At 45.0% G+C, this 13,494-nt stretch overlaps 1 protein-coding gene across 1 annotated transcript in view; it reads left to right on the top strand.

The window, feature by feature from the left end:
• Nucleotides 1–13,494, top strand: part of AJAP1 (adherens junctions associated protein 1) — a 70,139-nt gene that overhangs the window by 21,292 nt on the left and 35,353 nt on the right. The gene's annotated exons all lie outside the window — the stretch shown is intronic.

Here is a 13,494-nt window from a genome sequence, read left to right as displayed (position 1 = left end):
TCACCTTTCCTTTCCTGAACAAATAGCATCCCGTGGTGAATAATTGGCGAGGGTTGCTAGGAAAGGTGCTGGTGTGGTTTGTATATCTCATTTCAAAGAAAACAAGTGAAAAAAGGAACCACACCAGGTGCGTATCTTATCTGCTCCATCCTGGTGTGCTGGTGACATTTTCCACATGATCATTCAAGTAAATAGCTTTCTTCTGTTTCTCTCTCTCTCTCTCTCTCTCTCTCTCTCTCTCTCTCTGTAGTCATTTTATAGGGTATGGTGGAAATAACATTTTCCTGCGTTGTCAGAGGGAAAGATTGGTTATGGTTTTCGTACATACTTATGGGTTTCCTTTAAAACTTATGCTGTGTACAGCAAAAGAATAACACAAGATCTGCAGCTTCTGAATAGAGTGTGTTTGTGTGTGTGGATGAGGGAGGGAATCAGGTCAAAAGTGATCTGCTGGTGTCTTGGTACGATTATTGCTATTAATAAGAGCAGCAGGGAGTCATCTGTCATTCTCTGTCTCATGCGCTGGGCAAAAGGAAAAATAATGATCAGGCCTGGGGAGCGCCACCTGGCTGGGCCGATTAGGCTTCACGGAAGCCGGCACAGGTGTTGCTGCTAATGGACACCATCAGTCCTGAAATGTGCTGAAATCAGGGGCTGGCTGGAGGAGCTAGAACAAAGGTGGGGACAAAATCCCATAAAGGATAATGAGAGGAAACCCTGGCAAAGGAACGGGGAACATCTGTGGGCTTCCAGATGTTTCCTGCCTCCATCAGTCAGCACGGCCAATGGTCAGGGATGATGCGAGTTGTGGCCCAGAAACGCCTGGAAGTCTGCAGGTCACCCATCCCCGCCATAGCTCTAAAGAGCTATCCCTGATCTGGTATTTTGTTTTATTTATTTATTTATTTATTACCTTTCTACCCCGCCTTTCTTTTTCATGACTGAAACCCAAGGCGGCTTACATATGGTTCCCAGGTGGTCTCCCATCCAGGCACTGACCAGACCTGACCCTGCTTAGCTTCAGCAGGGAGCTGGCCACATGTGCCTTCAGACCATAGCCTGGGCATGTGAGAATCAGTGTACTAAAGGCACTTCTCACATGCTCAGGCACTACTCTCTTTATTATTTCATGTAGTACAGGGAAATGTCCTAGCAATACTGAGAGAGGGTCTGGGGTGCGTGTGGGACAAAATAGGCTCTTCCCAGCTCTCTGCCATTTAAGCAGTGGTGTGGGTTTTCAGGAAAATTAGCTGATGCCCTCAATAGAGTGTGATCTAATTTAGCATGTTTGTTAGATTCATGTTTAGTAAACAACACTCAAGAAGCATTCCATGTTAATTTTATGCCCCAATAGCTGCAAGTATTTGAACTGAAATATTTGATTAGGAAAAACTGGGATATAAATCCTCTAAATAAATAAATAAAGATTCCTTACCGTTGGAAAGCAGAGTCTAGGAATTTAAGGCTGAAAGTGTAAATTATTTTTTAAATAAAAATCCTCACCTCTTCCCCCAGTTTTGGTGGTAATTACTAGGCACAAAAACAACTGGACAATGCAACCATTAATATGCCTAATTTGCATAACTAGCAAATAATTAGCAAAATATGCAAATTAACCTGCCCGGATTTGTGGAGCTGGACTATGGCAGCCTTACAAACGGAGCAACAGATGGTTTGGTTGACCAGAGCTTGATTTCCCCCATTCTACATGTGTCCTTGTCCAACCTAGCAGTGCTTCCTCCCATCCTAGATGTATGCGTTCATGGGAGGGCTCTTTATCTAATTCATATGGCTTCTTGCCCCTGTTGATTACACAGAGAAGCAAACATACTTACCTGTATCTATTCAATGAACAGTTTGCTAAGTTTATGAAGTGGCTTTATGCTGGTCCATCTACCCTAGGATTATTGACTCACCTTAGCAACATCTCTCCATGAATCTCAGACCCGCTGCCTCTGTTCCTTTTAAACTGGAGGTGCTGGGATTCTCCATGCAAAGCATGATTCTTCCAAGGTGCAGATGTTTGGAAAATTGGACTTGGGCTTTCTGACACTGGGGCCACATTCACACCATACATTTGTTCCACTTTAAATAGTCATGGCTTCCTCCAAAGAATCCTAAGAAGTGTAGTTTGTGAAGGGGGTGGAGAGCTGTTAGGAGACGCCCTGTTCCCCTCATAGAGCTGCAATTCCCAGAGTTCTCTGGGAACAGGGAATGGTTGTTAAACCACTCTGACAATTCTAGCTCTTGCCAAAATATATCCTTGGAACCCACATAGAAAACTCAGAATGTGAGATTTCTGACAGCGGTTCCCTGCGCAATTGAGAACCTCCTCATTTGAGAATTGTTGAAGAAGATCCGTGCTCTATCAAAACAATGGGGCCCATCAAGTCCAGCGTGTTCTTCTCACCGTGGCCAACCAGATGCTTCAAAAGGAGGCCCACAAGCAAGACCCGAGTGCAACAGCACTCTTCCCACTTGTGATTCCCAGCAACTGGTTTTCGGAGGCGTAACTGCCTCTAACGGCGGAGTAAAACATAGCCATTATGGCTAGTAGCCCATGACAGCCATGGCACCTGCTCTACCACTACCTTGCATGTGTTATGGCTGGCAGCTGAATGGGTGATCTGAGAAGAGTTACGTTTGAGGCATTGGGCCCGTTCAAATGTTCTTTTTCCTCACATACTTAAAATCATGTCTAGGGGAGCAGGAGCATGACTCACCCGTTGGTATGTCCCTTCCCCTTTGTTGAGGGCCTTCCTGAGTTGAACAAGGGGAAAGGGAGTGCCAGAGGGTTTGCCCGCATGCTCCCACTTGCTGTCATGTGGTTTTAATTCAGTGATAGAAAAGAATGCCTGAATAGGGTAATATGGAAGTTCTAGCTGTAGGATGGGCATGTGATTCTTTCTCCACATAGCTTCTTTCTAGACCCAACATTCTTCTGTTCTCTTGTAAAAAAAAGTTGTTCGGGGCCCCTTGCTTTGGAGGGCTTGCAGATTTTGGATTTACTGAATTGGGGACAGACAAATCCATCAATTCAGGTTGCTCCATTTCCACATGATTTGGCAGGTTTCTCTCTCTCTCTCCCCCTCTCTCTTATTACTATTATTTATTTAAAATATTTCTATCCCGCCCTTCCATCCTATAATAGGGCACTCAGGGCGGCTTACGATAAAATCGAGCGCGTACATAATAAAATTGTGCACAATAAAAATCACAAAAACATTAAAGTAAATTAAAATACATAAAATGCAATTGAAATACATAAAAATACTCTTAAAATATTCTTAAAATACTCTTTAAAAAAGTCTGCACAAAAATCTGTATGGATTTCCATGCCCATTTCTCCCGATATATGCAGTTTTGTATAGAAATTTGCCTGATAAAAGAATGTTGCAGTCGCTTCTGTAGTGTATTTATTATTTTCATTAGTACATGCATTTTTATGTGTGCATGCTTTTGGCCTGGAGAGCTGCATCCCAAAATTCAGAGAAGCAAAATTTTTGACAGAGAGCTTATTGGTTTGTGAAGTATGCCTTGGGGACGTTTGCAGCAAAATGTGACCTGTGCAACTCTCTCCTCCATCCTGATGCTGAATGCATATCCCCAAGTGTGTGTGTGTGTGTGTGAGTGTGTGAATCAGGGATGAGGAATATTTTTGGCTCCACAGGCTAGATCCTTATCAGGATTGACCTCGAGGGCAAAATTAGTTAGGTAGGTGGGGCTGTTTACCTCCTGCCCATCAGCTAATGTGACCAGTGATGTCATCTGGTGGGTGGGAGTGTTTGGGGGTAAAATGCCCTCGTGGGCCAAACTGGACCCCATCGTTGGGCTAAGATTGGCCTGTGGGCTAGAGGTTCCTCACCCCTGGTGTAAAACTATGCGGGGCGGACACATGCCTCTGGGATGTTATCTCTGTGGCGTTGCCCTAAGCTGTCACTTATATGAAAAGTGACATGTTAAAAGCTTGTTCCTTTGCTCTTGCCCATCAATACTGGAGCAGCAGAAAAGAAGAAAGGAAGACAAAGTCTTTTTTCCACATGCTGGTTAGAAAAGCCTATTGATTCTTCTGGTTTTAAAAGGCTGTATTCTGCACTGATTGAAACCACAGTCAGAAGCTTAAGATAGCTCTTTTCATGCTTGAGTTAACTGTAAAAGAGCGGGTCTTTTATTGTCTGGTCAACTGACTCATTTTCCCCTTGATTTACCTCAAGGTAAGGGCTTTTTTTTTTTTTTTTAAAGAAGCCTTTTTATGTTGGGGCCTTTGCTGCATGACAGGGTGCCCAGTGGGGCTTAACCATGCCAGTTTAAAGAGGGAGGCTTTACATTGCTTTGTAACTTCCTTGCCCCAGCTGTAGAAAATCAGGGCAGCCTTTACAAGGCCGGTGGCTCCAATGTCAGCGTAGCAGCAAATCTGCCCTGGGTTTTAGTCTGAACTTGAGTCTGAACTTTAAAGATGCTGAAAGGTAATTCTTGAAAGTTTGGACTAAAACCCAGAGCGGATTCACTGCCCTGCTGACTTCAGAGCCGCCAGCCTCCACTGGGTAAAGGAAAACAATGGAAATGTATGCTGTAATCATCTTTTGTTTTTGCAAACGAATACATTTTGTTGGCACTCTTGCAACTCAGAAGAAGAAGCTGAGTTCTCACACACACCCCACCTGCCCTTTCCCATGCATGGCAGCTTGGCTCACTCTCTTGAGCTGGAATGCTGATTTCTATTAAGAGATAAACTTCATACCTTACATCAGTGGTGGGAAACCTCTGGCCCACATGCCTAAACAGGCCTGGCAGTGGCCTTAATTTGGCCCATGATTACGGCCATTTCAGTTCTCTCCATCTCTCATTTTCGACTCTTAAAACCAGTTCTCCACATTTCTGCAGGGTTGTTTCTTTTTTTTTTTAAAAAAAGCCCTCATGAAAATTCATCAGCGTTTTAGTGTGAATTTATTCATAGTAAACACATCTTTGTAAGCAATTCCCCCCCAATATAATGCATTGTATGTGTTATTTTCACTAAATAAATAAATAATAATGCATTCATTTTTATGCACACTTTCCCATAATATATACATTGTTTGGTTGGTGAACTGCATCAGAAAATTCTGATAAGTGTGAATTTTGAAAAAAAATAACTCTGTTTTTGTTCTCATATTGTTTTGGAAAGTGTGAATTTGATAGATTCAGCTTTAAATGTGCACTGAATTTCTCCCCATTCCTAGTTTTCACTTTTGGGTGTAGGGTTGGCTTTAGGCTTTTTTGGGGTTTCAGCAAAGTGCTGTCCAGTGCCACCAGCGACTCTAAGAGGCAGCCGTTTCCTCCTTGCCAGTGTTGCAGAATGTCATGCCCATGGGAGACAATTTCTCTTCCAAGGAGGATCTATCCAAGGGGAATCTGGCGTACCCAGAAACTAGTGGCACTCAACAACACTGAACCTGAACTAACATTCAGGCACTGAACCTGAACTAACATTTGCAGGAAGGGATTCTGAGGAACTGAGATAAATAGTGGTAACGAGAGAGAAAGTTCTAGGCTTAATGGACAATATAAAAACTGACAAATCACCGGGCCCGGATGGCATCCACCCGAGAGTTCTCAAAGAACTCAAATGTGAAATTGCTGATCTGCTAACTAAAATATGTAACTTGTCCCACGCGCAGGCCTAGCCAGACAGGCCCAGCTTTGCAGTCTCAATGCGTGGATGAGACGATGGTGTCGGGTGGAAGGGTTTAGATTTGTTAGGCACTGGGGAACATTTTGGGACAAGCTGGGCCTGTACAAAAGGGAAGGGCTCCACTTGAACCAGAATGGAACCAGACTGCTGGCACTTAAAATTAAAAAGGTAGCAGAGCAGCTTTTAAACTGACTGAGGGGGGAAACCCGACAGGAGCTGAGAAAGGTCCGGTTCGGAATAAACCTCCCCCCTGGGATAAAAACCAAAGAAATGATGAAATGTTAAAAGGGGTAGGCCTAGAAGTAGGCATTGTGAGAGCAGGGGCACAGGATATAAATTCAGAAGAGCAAAACTACCACAGGCCAAACCACAAGTGCCAAAGACACTTGAAGAGAGACACTGCTTACAAGTGCCTGTACGCTAATGCTAGGAGCCTCCGAACCAAGATGGGAGAACTGGAGTGCTTGGTCTTAGAGGAGAGCATTGATATATTGAGCATAACGGAGACCTGGTGGAATGGAGAAAACCAGTGGGATACAGTTATCCCTGGATATAAACTATATCGGAAGGACAGGGAAGGACGTATTGGTGGCAGAGTCGCTCTATATGTGAAATAAGGCATTGAATCCAGCAAGCTGGAAACCCCAAAAGAGGCAGACTCCTCCACAGAATCGTTGTGGGTGGTGATACCATGCCCCAGGAGTGACTTAATACTGGGAACGATCTATCGTCCCCCTGATCAAAATGCTCAGGGAGACCTTGAGATGAGATATGAAATTGAGGAAGCATCCAAACTAGGAAATGTGGTAGTAATGGGTGACTTCAACTACCCGGACATAGACTGGCCGCATATGTGTTCCAGTCATGACAAAGAAGCAAAGTTTCTAGATATTCTAAATGACTATTCCCTAGACCAGTTGGTCATGGAACCGACCAGAGGGATGGCAACCCTGGACTTAATCCTCAGTGGGGACCGGGACCTGGTGCGAGATGTAAGTGTTGTTGAACCGATTGGGAGCAGTGACCACAGTGCTATTAAATTAAACATACATGTAAATGGCCAATTGCCAAGAAAATCCAACACGGTCACATTTGACTTCAAAAGAGGAAACTTCACAAAAATGAGGGGATTGGTAAAAAGAAAGCTGAAAAACAAAGTCCAGAGGGTCACATCACTCGAAAATGCTTGGAAGTTGTTTAAAAACACTATATTAGAAGCTCAACTGGAGTGCATACCGCAGATCAGAAAAGGTACTGCCAGGGCCAAGAAGATGCCAGCATGGTTAACGAGCAAAGTCAAGGAAGCTCTTAGAGGCAAAAAGTCTTCCTTCAGAAAATGGAAGTCTTGTCCGAATGAAGAAAATAAAAAAGAACACAAACTCTGGCAAAAGAAATGCAAGAAGACAATAAGGGATGCTAAAAAAGAATTTGAGGAGCACATTGCTAAGAACATAAAAACCAACAACAAAAAATTCTATAAATACATTCAAAGCAGGAGACCATCTAGGGAGGCGATTGGACCCTTGGATGATAATGGAGTCAAAGGTGTACTAAAGAACGATCAGGAGATTGCAGAGAAGCTAAATGAATTCTTTGCATCTGTCTTCACAGTGGAAGATATAGGGCAGATCCCTGAACCTGAACTAACATTTGCAGGAAGGGATTCTGAGGAACTGAGACAAATAGTGGTAACGAGAGAGAAAGTTCTTAATGGACAATATAAAAACTGACAAATCACCGGGCCCGGATGGCATCCACCCGAGAGTTCTCAAAGAACTCAAATGTGAAATTGCTGATCTGCTAACTAAAATATGTAACTTGTCCCTCGGGTCCTCCTCCGTGCCTGAGGACTGGAAAGTGGCAAATGTAACGCCAATCTTCAAAAAGGGATCCAGAGGGGATCCCGGAAATTACAGGCCAGTTAGCTTAACCTCTGTCCCTGGGAAACTGGTAGAAAGTATTATTAAAGCTAGATTAACTAAGCACATAGAAGAACAAGCCTTGCTGAAGCAGAGCCAGCATGGCTTCTGCAAAGGAAAGTCCTGTATGAGTAACCTACTAGAATTCTTTGAGAGTGTCAACAAGCATATAGATAGAGGTGATCCAGTGGACATAGTGTACTTAGACTTTCAAAAAGCGTTTGACAAGGTACCTCACCAAAGACTTCTGAGGAAGCTTAGCAGTCATGGAATAAGAGGAGAGGTCCTCTTGTGGATAAGGGATTGGTTAAGAAGCAGAAAGCAGAGAGTAGGAATAAATGGACAGTTCTCCCAATGGAGGGCTGTAGAAAGTGGAGTCCCTCAAGGATTGGTATTGGGACCTGTACTTTTCAACTTGTTCATTAATGACCTAGAATTAGGAGTGAGCAGTGAAGTGGCCAAGTTTGCTGACGACACTAAATTGTTCAGGGTTGTTAAAACAAAAAGGGATTGCGAAGAGCTTCAAAAAGACCTGTCCAAACTGAGTGAATGGGCGGAAAAATGGCAAATGCAATTCAATATAAACAAGTGTAAAATTATGCCTATTGGAGCAAAAAATCTGAATTTCACATATACGCTCATGGGGTCTGAACTGGCGGTGACCGACCAGGAGAGAGACCTCTGGGTTGTAGTGGACAGCATGATGAAAATGTCGACCCAGTGTGCGGCAGCTGTGAAAAAGGCAAATTCCATGCTAGCGATAATTAGGAAAGGTATTGAAAATAAGACAGCCGATATCATAATGCCGTTGTATAAATCTATGGTGCGGCCGCATTTGGAATACTGTGTACAGTTCTGGTCGCCTCATCTCAAAAAGGATATTATAGAGTTGGAAAAGGTTCAGAGGAGGGCAACCAGAATGATCAAGGGCATGGAGCGACTCCCTTACGAGGAAAGGTTGCAGCATTTGGGGCTTTTTAGTTGAGAGAAAAGGCGGGTCACAGGAGACATGATAGAAGTGTATTAAATTTTGCATGGCATTGAGAAAGTGGATAGAGAAAAGTTCTTCTCCCTCTCTCATAATACTAGAACTCGTGGACATTCAAAGAAGCTGAATGTTGGAAGATTCAGGACAGACAAAAGGAAGTACTTCTTTACTCAGCGCATAGTTAAACTATGGAATTTGCTCCCACAAGACGCAGTTATGGCCACCAGCTTGGATGGCTTTAAAAGAAGATTAGACAAATTCATGGAGGACAGGGCTATCAATGGCTACTAGCCATGATGGCTGTGCTCTGCCACCCTAGTCAGAGGCAGCATGCTTCTGAAAACCAGTTGCCGGAAGTCTCAGGAGGGGAGAGTGTTCTTGCACTCAGGTCCTGCTTGCGGGCTTCCCCCAGGCACCTGGTTGGCCACTGTGAGAACAGGATGCTGGACTAGATGGGCCACTGGCCTGATCCAGCAGGCTCTTCTTATGTTCTTATGTTCTTAACAGCCCATTACAATGTTGGGCTCAGTTGGAGCTGAGACTCTCAGGGGAGACTGACATAGGCGAGACGTGGCTGAGTTGTGTGATTTATTGCTTCTACCCTTTTATTTTTTTTAAATTGCACCTTCACACAAGCCTTTCCAGTGCTAGGCCATACAAGAAGAGGTTATTTAGAATTTTGCCAGCAGAGTTCTGAAGAGCTCTGGTTTTGTTCATTTGTTAAAGCAGAACATTGTAGGGTTTTTAAGCAAACCTTAAAGAAAAAAAGTCCTTTGCTGCTGTGCTAAAAGAAAAACAACACAGCTAGTTATCACTAGCTTTTGTGGTGTTTAAACAAGGTTGGACAGCTTCATGCAGGAGGAACAGAGATCTAATATAGAAACAGAGACGAGTAAGGTGTAACCCTCCAGACATTGTGGGACTTCTCCTCATCCCTGACCCTGGCCCATGCTGGCTGGGACTGTTGAGTCCAGAACAACCTCTGGAGGGCCACAGGTTCCCCATCACTGGGGGAGAGAAATGGCACCTTGGTGCTGAGAGAGGCAATCGATCTCTGCATATCGGACTGGAACATAGAGAATAAACATCATCTTCAGGCTCTGTTTTTGGGCTTCCCAGGCACATCTGGCCAGCCACTGTGGAACTATATGCCCATCGGGCACCCTCCACTTCTTCTTTTGGCTGGTGCTGCCTTGCAGAAGGCTGGCTGTCAGACTTCCTGACTTTCCAGTCTGCCACTGAACACCAGCACATTGCAGAAGATTGCAGCGCATTTTCTAGCATGCATAATTTCCATGGGGGGCCCAGCTGCATCTGAATAGTAATATGGCCTAGAACATGCCCAGCACTCTCTTGGAAAGAAAGGTTGACAGTGGCGGGGCAGGAGTTTTCCAGAGAGCTCCTGATGAGGGTTTCAACCAGCAATCCCTTCCAAGCACGTCATTCTACTCCCTCCTATGCCCTAGTCCCCCCCCCCACGGACATTTTTTGTGCCCACTGAGCATTGAGCATTCTCTTCCAGCTATTCAGTGGATGTTTTTTTATCTCTTGTCTTCTTTCTCCGTGGCCTCGTTTTCCTTCTAGGCCTGCTGGGGAAGGGCCGCAGGTGAGTGACAGGGCGCCTGCTTGCAGAAGGTCCCAGGTTCAATCCCTGGCAGCATCTCCAGGGCTGCTTTCACGCATGGGTTGATTGTGTTAGTTTAACGGATTTAAAAGGTAGCGCTTCTTTCCTGATTTCTAAAATCCCTTTCACACTGCAGTACCCGTTGCGTTAAGGAAGAGCAGTTTTCAGCCGATATACCAGCATTTTGCACAACTGTCTTTCACACGGCTTGTTTTTGTCCCTCACCCATGCCCACTGTTCCCCACTGTGAAGGAGGTCTAAGATCTTGTCCCATCACCATGCAAGCCCTCTCCCTTTAGGATCTGACTTTTTAAATTGTTTTAGTTGTATCAAGACAGGGGTGTGTGTGGGAAATGCTGCTGCTATCTGCACCGATGACGGAATACCGGTAAAACGTTCATCAGACAAAAAAACAACAACAACCCACACGACTAAATGGCAGGAACGCACTGCATGCTGGGATGCCTGTCACATGAGCGGCTGCAGCTAGCGAAAAACTCCTGCAATCTTCCGGGTTCCCAGCCTTGCTAACGGATTATTTCTGGTATCATTTATCACGGAAAGTAGCGCTATACTTTCACCACATTCCACTAGAATTCTGGAGCTAGCTTGTGTGTCGGGTGAAAGATCAAATATAATGTGCAAATTACCAGGTAAGAAATTGTCAGAATAATGGAATATAGTGCAGTGTGAAAGCAGCCCTGCCTGAAACCCTGGACAGCTGCTGCCTATCAGTGCAGGTAATACTGAGCTAGATGGAGGAAGAGGTCTGACTCAGTGTAAGGGAGTGAATGTCCACCATCACATTATGTGATTGAGGAACTCCTGATAAACCACTGGGGTTCCCCATATCATAGAATCATGGAATCATAGAGTTGGAAGGGGCCTGTAGGGCCATCGAGTCCAAGCCCCTGCTCAATGCAGGGATCCAAGGAATGCAGGAATGGTTAAGGTGGCCGCAGGTGTAGTAAATGTATCTTTGCATGATGGTGTGATGCCCAGTGCCCTGAAAGAGGCAGTGGTGCCTCCCTTCTTAAAATGACACCTTGAAAATGAATGCCCTAGAGCGAAGAAGGTGTCGGAAAGAATCCTGAATGAAGGAGTGCGAGAGAAGCCTGGGGAGACCCTGCCGAACAAGCAATGAATTTGTTCAAACATTGGAAAGCTCAGAGGTCCCTGAAGCACCTGCTCTTTCAATTGCAACCTTTCTGATCATTTTGACATCTTCTGTTGGAGTCAATTACACTCTTCTTGAGGCAGTTGGAGACCCAGGCTCTGCTCTGGCAGAGACGGACTTTGTCTCTTTGCTTCTGAGCTTGTCTGATATGCTTTGGGCATCCACGGAGGGGAAAAGAGGAGCAAAATGGGAGGAAGGGAGCATGAGGTATGTGTGTGTGTGAAAGAGAGAGGGGGGGAGAAAGAGAGAGCTTCCATAATGATGCATCATTCATCTTCCCTGGTACACAAATCACAAAAGTTGGCAGCTACCTATGGAGCCTAAATGACTTTTAGTTTTAGCCAACATCACACAGAACTATGGGATCTGCTAACTCCTTTAAAACACACACACACACACACACACACACACACACACACACACACAGAGCAGGGAAGAGGAAGAAGTTAGCTTCAGATCTCATTTACTGGTGAACCTACCTAATTTCCACTTTTCCAAAGGATGTGCAAACCAAAACAGCCATCCTTTGAAATTCTCACTTCTTCACATTTTACTATACAGTCCTCCAGCCTGCTCCCAAGAAAGTTACAAAAAGGTGGATATTAGGGTAAAGTGTGCATCAAAATGCATATATTGGTGAAAATAAAATGCATTATGTTATGGGAAATTGCTTTGCAAAAATGTGCATGTTAGGCAAAATCGCAAATGAACCTGTGTATATTAGGAGAAATTCACATTAAAATGCTGATGCATTTTCAGGAGTTTTTTTTTTTTTTTAAAAGTAACAATCACAAACTGATGCAGAAATCATATCACCCGCCGGGATCATATCACCCCAGTGCTGGAAGATCTGCACTGGCTACCAGTTGTGTACCGAGCCCAATTCAAGGTGTTGGTGTTAACCTTTAAAGCCCTGTCGGTCCAGTTTATCTAAAGGAGCGCCTCCAGCATCACCAAATATGCTGCCTGACGAGATCTGCCTCACAAGACCTTCTCTCGGTCCCACCAGTTAAGACAGCTAGGCTGGTGCGGACCAGAGAGAGGGCATTCTCAGTTGTGGCCCCCACCCTCTGGAACTCTCTGCCATACGACCTTCGCCATGCCCCCTCCCTGGTAGGTTTCCGCCAAGGATTGAAAACTTGGTTGTTTCAGCGGGCATAATTTTAGTTTACAGTGTATAGATGTAGGTTGGTGGATTATAATTGTTTTATATGTTAAAACTGTATTATATGTTGTATTTTTAATTATGTACGCCGCCTAGAGTGGCTGTTCATTTGGCCAGATAGGCCGCCTAAAAATAAAATTTTATTATTTATTATTATTAAATGTGGAAAACTGAATTTAAGATTGGAAAAATAAGAAACTGGAAAAACAGCAGCAACCAGAAATTGTAAATTTGTCCATTCCTAGAGACAGGGTCGCTGCCAGGCATGACTGGGCCCTTGGGCACCAGCCTGCTCCGGGTGCGCGGCTCCTGCCCGTTCCACTTAACACAGGGCTGCCATCGACCAAGATGTCGGCAGAGGCTTCTCTAAGGGTCTGATGCCATCTTGGTTGATGGCATGCATGTGCAGTATGCTCCGTGCATGCGCATACCTACCATCAACCAAGATGGAGGCAGGGGCATCAGCCCCTTAAAGAAATCTCCACCACCATCTTGGTTGATGGTACTCCTGCGTGCACAGCACACACAGCAGTGAAGACAGGAGAGAGGTAGGTGGAGCAAGCAAACGGGCAGGTGACCTGGAAGCTCCCCCCCGGTGATCTGTGGCAGGGACCCTGCCATGGATCACGGAAGGGGAGCACCTCTCTCCCACCCTAATGAGGAGCGCTTCAGGGGCCCCTATGGACTGCATGGGCCCTCGGCCAGGTCCTGACCTGGCCGCCCTTTGGTGCCAGCCCTGCCTGGAGACAGACTCCATTATGTAAGTCACTTGGAGGGTGTCTCCAGCTGGGGCTCCCATCAGGTAGGCCCCAACACCTCCTGCAACATTAGGACTTCTATTGCAAGCTTGGCGGGGGCAATCTGTTCAGTTGTGCTGAGGGATGGGGAGAAATTCACTTCAGTTCACATTTAAAGCCAAATCTATCACATTTGCACTTTCTGAAACA

Source organism: Rhineura floridana, chromosome 18 (assembly GCF_030035675.1).
Source record: "Rhineura floridana isolate rRhiFlo1 chromosome 18, rRhiFlo1.hap2, whole genome shotgun sequence".
In the NCBI taxonomy this organism is placed as follows: Eukaryota; Metazoa; Chordata; class Lepidosauria; order Squamata; family Rhineuridae; genus Rhineura; species Rhineura floridana.
The sequence above is the reverse complement of the archived record's forward strand: the minus strand, read 5'-3'. Positions and strand labels throughout refer to the sequence as shown.